The 6,965-nt window shown below is 40.0% G+C and overlaps 1 pseudogene; it reads left to right on the forward strand.

The window, feature by feature from the left end:
- Nucleotides 1–272: 272 nt before the first annotated feature.
- Nucleotides 273–1,371, forward strand: LOC111525882 (annotated as a pseudogene).
- Nucleotides 1,372–6,965: the final 5,594 nt, after the last annotated feature.

The following is a 6,965-nucleotide window of genomic DNA, read 5'->3' on the forward strand; positions in this document are numbered from 1 at the left end:
TCCCAGCATGGCTCCTGGGTTTCTGTCAGGAAGGTATTCTGAAGATAGCAATCTGTGAATTCCACCACTCATGCCCCTGAACCTGCACCAGCTCTTCATTAAAAAACCAAGACTTGATTAAACAGTTGCAGGCATAGTGGACTTGTATCATCTTTTGAGGTCTCAGCCTCTTCCCACTGCATTTGCCCATTTGCTCTGAGCTTCATAAAGCCAAAACTGGCTAGACCTTCTTCCGTTGCACCTGCCTGTAGCCATGTCATTGTGACTCCACCATGTTCAAGGTACGCCTGGTCCAGGGCTCCATCCTGAAGAATATGTTGGAGGCCCTCAAGGACCACATCAGTGAGGCCTGCCAGAACATTAGCTCCAGCAGCTGAATGTACACAGCATAGACTTGTCCTGCATCTCCTCGGGGCAACTCACCCACTGCTCCAAGGGCTTCAACACGTGCTGCTGCGACTGCAACCTGGCCATAGGCGTGAACCTCACCAGTATGTTCAAAATACTACACTGTGCTGGCAATGAAGATGTCATGACGTTAGGAGCTGAAGATAATGCAGACACCTTAGCCACTAGTATTTGAAGCACTAAATCAGGTCAAAGTTTCAGATTATAAAGTGAAGCTAATGGATTTGGATGCTGAACAACTTGGAATTCCAGAACAAGAGTACAGCTGTGTAGTAAAGATGCCTGCTGGTGAATTTGCGTGCATATGCCGAGATCTCAGTCATATTGGAGATGCTGTTGTAATTTCCTGTGCAAAAGATGGAGTGAAATTTTCTGCAACTGGAGAACTTGCAAATAGAAACATTAAATTGTCACAAATAAGTAATATTGATAAAGAGAAGGAAGCTGTTACCATAGAGATGAAAGAACTAGTTCAGTTTACTTTTGCACTGATGTACCTGAACTTCTTCACAGAAGCCATGCCATGCTCTTCTACAGTGACACTCAGTATGTCTGCAGATGTACCCCTTATAGAGTATAACATTGCTAATATGGGACTTTTCTTTTTTTTTTTTTTTTGAAACGGAGTCTCACTCTGTCACCCAGGTTGGAGTGCTTTGGCACGCTCTCGGCTCACTGCAACGTCCGCCTCCCAAGTTCAAGCGGTTCTCCTGCCTCAGCCTCCTAAGCAGCTGGGACTACAGGCATGTGCCACCATGCCCAACTAATTTTGTATTTTTAGTAGAGACAGGATTTCGCCATGTTGGTCAGGCTGGTCTTGAACTCCTGACCTCAGGTGATCCATCCTCCTCGGCCTCCCAAAGTGTTCAGATTACAGGCATAAGCCACCGTGCCCGGGCAATATGGGACATTTAAAGTAAATACTACTTGCCTCCCAATATTGAAAATGAAGAAGGATCTTAGGCATTCTTAAAATTCAAGAAAATAAAACTAAGCTCTTTCAGAACTGCTTCTGAGATGCCAGTAAAGTCTTTTCTGTCACCAAATTTATGCTTCTGAGTACATATGTAAGTATAATTTTCTGTAAATAACCTATTTTTCTCTATTCTCTATAATTTCTTTTTTTAAAATCATACTTTAAGTTCTGGGATACTTGTGCAGAACATGCAGGTTTGTTACATAGGTATACATGTGGCATGGTGGTTTGCTGCACCCATCAACCCGTCATCTAGATTTTAAACCATGCAAGCATTAGGTATTTGTCCTAATGCTCTCTCTCTGCTTCCCCCAATCCCCCAACAGGCCCCAGTGTGTGATGTTCCCCTCCCTGTGTCCATGTATTCTCATTGTTCAACTCCCACTTACGAGTGAGAACATGCGGTGTTTGCTTTCCTCTTCCCGTGTTAGTTTGCTTAGGATAATGGTTTCCAGCTTCATCCATGTCCCTGCAAAGGACAAGAACTCATCCATTTTTATGTCTGCATAGTATTCCATGGTGTATATGTGCCACATTATCTTTATCCAGTCTATCGTTGGTGGGCATTCGGGTTGGTTCCAAGTCTTTGCTATTGTGAACAGTGCTGCAATAAACATATGTGTGCATGTGTCTTTATAGTAGAATGATTTATAATCCTTTGGGTATACACCCAGTAATGAGATTGCTGGGTCAAATGGTATTTCTGGTTCTAGATACTTGAGGAATTGCCACATTGTCTTCCACAATGGATGAACTAATTTACACTCCCACCAACAGTGTAAAAGCTTTCCTATTGCTCCATATCCTCTCCAGAATCTGTTGTTTCCTGACTTTTTAATGATCGCCATTTTAACTGGCATGAGATGGTATCTCACTGTGGCTTTGATTTGCATTTCTCTAATGACCACAGATGATGAGCTTTTTTTCATATGTTTTTTGGCCACATAAATGTCTTCTTTTGAGAAGTGTCTGTTCATATCCTTTGCCCACTTTTTGATGGGGTTGTTGTTTTTTCTTGTAAATTTGTTTAAGTCCCTTGTAGATTCTGGATATCAGACCTTTGTCAGATGGATAGATTGCAAAATTTTCTTCCATTCTGTAGGTTGCCTGTTTGCTCTGATAATAGTTTCTTTTGCTGTGCAGAAGCTCTTTAGTTTAATTAGATCCCATTTGTCAATTTCGGCTGTGGTTGCAATTGCTTAGGGTGTTTTAGTCATAAAGTCTTTGCCCATGCCTATATCCTGAATGATATTGCCTAGGTTTTCTTCTAGGGTTTTTATGGTTTTGGGTTTTACGTTTAAGTCTTTAATCCATCTTGAGTTAACTTTTGTATGAGGGTGTAAGGAAAGGGTCCAGTTTCTGTTTTCTGCACATGACTAGCCAGTTTTCCCAGCACCATTTATTAAGTAGGGAATCCTTTCCCCATTGCTTGTTTTTGTCAGGTTTGTTGAAGATCAGTTGGTTGTAGATGTGCGGTGTTGTTTCTGAGGCCTCTGTTCTGTTCCATTGGTCTATATATCGGTTTTGGTCCCAGTACCATGCTGTTGTGGCTACTGCAGCCTTGTAGGATACTGTGAAATCAGGCAGCATGATGCCTCCAGCTTTGTTCTCTTCGCTTAGGATTGTCTTGGCTATACCGGCTCTTTTTTGGTTCCATATGAAAGTTAAAGTAGTTTTTTCTAATTCTGTGAAGAAAGTCAATAGTAGCTTGATGGGAATAGCATTGAATCTATAAATTACTTTGGGCAATATGGCCATTTTAGCAATATTGATTCTTCCTATCCATGAGCATGGAATTTTTTTTCCATTTGTTTGTGTCCTCTCTTATTTCCTGGGCAGTGGTTTGTAGTTCTCCTAAAAGAGGTCCTTCACATACCTTGTAAGTTGTATTCCTAGGTATTATCTTTGTAGCAATTGTGAATGGGAGTTCACTCATGATTTGGCTCTCTGTTTGTCTATTATTGGTGTATAGGAATGCTTGTGATTTTTGCACATTGATTTTGTTTGCTGAGACTTTGCTGAAGTTGCTTATCAGCTTAAGGAGTTTTGGGGCTGAGACAATGGGATTTTCTAAATATACAATCATGTCATCTGCAAACAGACAATTTGACTTTCTCTCTTCCTATTTGAATACGCTTTATTTCTGTCTCTTGCCTGATTGCCCTGGCCAGAACTTCCAATACTGTGTTGAATAGGAGTGGTGAGAGAGGGCATCCTTGTCTTGTGCCAGTTTTCAAAGGGAATGCTCCCAGCTTTCGCTCATTCAGTATGATATTGGCTGTGGGTTTGTCATAAATAGCTCTTATTATTTTGAGATATGTTCCATCAATATCTAGTTTATTAAGTGTTTTCAGCATGAAGGAGTGTTGAATTTTATCAAAGGCCTTTTCTGCATAATCATGTGGTTTTTGTCATTGGTTCTGTTTATGTGATGGATTACGTTTATTGATTTGCATAGGTTGAACCAGCCTTGCATTCCAGGGATGAAGCCGACTTGGTTGTGGTGGATAAGCTTTTTAATGTGCTGCTGGATTCAATTTGCCTGTATTTTATTGAGGATTTTCACATCAATGTTCACCAGGAATAATGGTTTGAAATTGTCTTTTTCTGTTGTGTCCCTGCCAGGTTTTGGTATCAGGATGATGCTGGCCTCATAAAATGGTTAGGGAAGAGTCCCTCTTTTTCTATTGTTTGGGATAGTTTCAGATGGAATGGTGCCAGCTCCTCTTTGTACCTCTGATAGAATTTGGCTGTGAAGCCGTCTAGTCCTGGACTTTTTTGGTTGGTAGGCTATAAATTACTGCCTGAATTTCACAACTTGTTATTGGTTTATTAAGGGATTCGACTTCTTCCTGGTTTAGTCTTGGGAGGGTGTATGTGTCCAGGAATTTATCTATTTCTTCTAGGTTCTCTAGTTTATTTGCATAGAGGTGATTATAGTATTCTCTGATGGTAGTTTGTATTTCTGTGGGATCAGTGGTGATATCCCCTTTATCCCTTTTATTGTGTCCATTTGATTCATCTATCTTTTCTTTTTTATTAGTCTGGCTAGTGGTCTATCCATTTTGTTAATCTTTTCAAAAAACAGCTCTTGGATTCATTGATTTTTTGAAGGGTTTTTCATGTCTTTCTATTTTCCTATCTCCTTCAGTTCTGCTCTGATCTTAGTTATTTCTTGCCTTCTGCTAGCTTTTGAATTTGTTTGCTTCTGCTTCTCTAGATCTTTTCATTGTGATGTTAGGATATCAATTTTTGATCTTTCCTGTTTTCTGATATGGGCATTTAGTGCTATAAATTTCCCTTTTAACACTGCTTTAGCTGTGTCCCAGAGATTCTGGTATGTTGTCTCTTTGTTCTCACTGGTTCCAAAGAACTTATTTATTTCTGCCTTAATTTCATTATTTACTGAGTAGTCATTCAGGAGTGGGTTGTTCAGTTTCCATGTAGTTGTGTGGTTTTGTATTCTCTATAACTTGTTTAAAGAATAAAGTCTAAAGTCAAATCTGGTCTTGTTAACCTAGAACCAGTTTTGCCTTACTTAGAAATACATCTTGTGATTTTATAATACAAAAAGGTCTTGACTCTAAACGCAATTTTAAGAATTGTTTTTGAATTTAAATAAAGTTACCTGAATTTCAAATGTCACAAGGCAGTGCTTTCATTTGTACCAGGACATTGCAAGTATCTACTGAATTATCAGCTAAAGCTACCATTTCATGTAAATGCTTTTTTAGTCTAGAGCACTCTGGTGAAGATCAAAAATATTTCAAACACAGTAGGGTACCAGTTATCTGGGGGAATCTGTCAAGTTTATTTCATTCTAACTGTGCTCAAGTAACAAACAGGGGAGAGTAAAACAAATCCTATGTATTTCATCATTTTGTCATGTTAGTTAGCAAAAGTTAACACTCTTCAGAAGCCTAGTGTACCCAAAGTCTTGTGGACTTTATAAGACTATAGAGGTCACATTTCTTTTCAGCCTAGGGCGTCTTTTACAAGAGCTTTGGAAGTTTCAGTAGATGTGTGATGGGGCCCGAGGAGTACGGCTATGAAAAAAAATTCTCTAATATAAATACCCTTTTTTTGTGACTTCACTCCCTTAAAGGGATGAAGATGTCTTAAATTCCATGTATATTGGACCCAACCAAGAAAGCAAAAAGGCCCTGAAGTTGTAAAGAAAGACTTTAAAACATCCCCAGTAAATGCTGCAAGGTATATTTTGTGTTTGGTAGATTAAATGACTGGTTTCTTTCTTGTATTACTTGGACTGAGTTCTAGTTACTAGACATTACAATTAACTGTATTAAGTAGCTGGTATTCATTTACCTACAGTGTGCTTGTGAGTAGGGAAGGAGGGCTGCAAAGGGGCTCAATGAAAATTTTTAGGGTGATGAAAATATTTTATCTAGATTGTCGATCATTCCAGGAGTGTATGCTTTTTTCAGAATCCATGCAATTGTACTTCATTGTGTGTAAAATACACCTTAATAAACCTGACTTTTAAATAACCAAGGTTTTTCTTGCATTGGCAGTGGAGGGAGGAAAACTGAGGAACAGGCACAAGACAAAACAGTCTTCCATTAAACAGTTTCCTTTAACTTGCACACATTCACTTGGGGAAGATGCTTGGGGAACCAAATTATACATGTGCCATTGAGCAGCAGGCTGAGTGCTCAGAAGGCATGGTTGAGTCATTGAGGTAAGAGAAATCAAGCTGGAATCCCCCAAAATAAAGTTTGAGTCCTGTCTCTAGCACTTGGGCACGTGTGTGTGTGACCTCTGTGACCTCCTCTCTGGGTCTCCATGTCCTTATCTCTAAAATGGGGATAATATCCTGGGCCCACCCAGCTCACAGGGCCATTTTTGGAACTGAGTGAGAGTGGCTCTGAACATGCCATGGAAACAGTGAAGTTCCCTGTGGATGGGGGCATCTGAGATGATAAGGAATTAACCACCCTCATGTGGTGACACCAAACCTGGTGCCAGGGACAAGGGCAGTTGGTTTTAGGTCTGCCCTCTGAAAACAAAGGAGTAGTCCTGCCCACTTCCATGGCAGTCATAATTTGCCAAATGATGCATTATTTGATCCATAAGATAACCAGACTCACAGAAGGGCAGAATGCCAATGAAATGAAGTATTGGTTTATGCAGGAATAGAAATATTCTTAAACTTCTTATTTTGTTCTGGAATAAAATATAGGTTTGATTTCCACTGCAACTAATTTACCAAGTAAAATTTGGCCAGGAGGCATTGGAGGGTGTGGTTCAGGGAGGCAGGGAACAACTTTAGCTCAGTTGGAAATTTCAATAGATGACAGATACTCGGTTCAGTTTAGGTTCCAAGCAGGAGAGTTGTTTGCCCAGTTTGGGTTTAGAGGCTGTTACATTTGCAGTCCACTGGCCTTTTGTAATGGGGCTTGGATGAGCAAGTGACATTCATCATAATGTGCTTTTTCAGTGTTTGCAAGTCAGAATCCATTTGATGGATGACATTCAGCTTTGGATGTAACCACTAAGACAATAAGCTGGCACAATGGCTTTCCCAGACACACAGGGGGCATCTACCCACCACTTCATTCAT

Source organism: Piliocolobus tephrosceles, chromosome 13 (assembly GCF_002776525.5).
Source record: "Piliocolobus tephrosceles isolate RC106 chromosome 13, ASM277652v3, whole genome shotgun sequence".
Taxonomy (NCBI): domain Eukaryota; kingdom Metazoa; phylum Chordata; class Mammalia; order Primates; family Cercopithecidae; genus Piliocolobus; species Piliocolobus tephrosceles.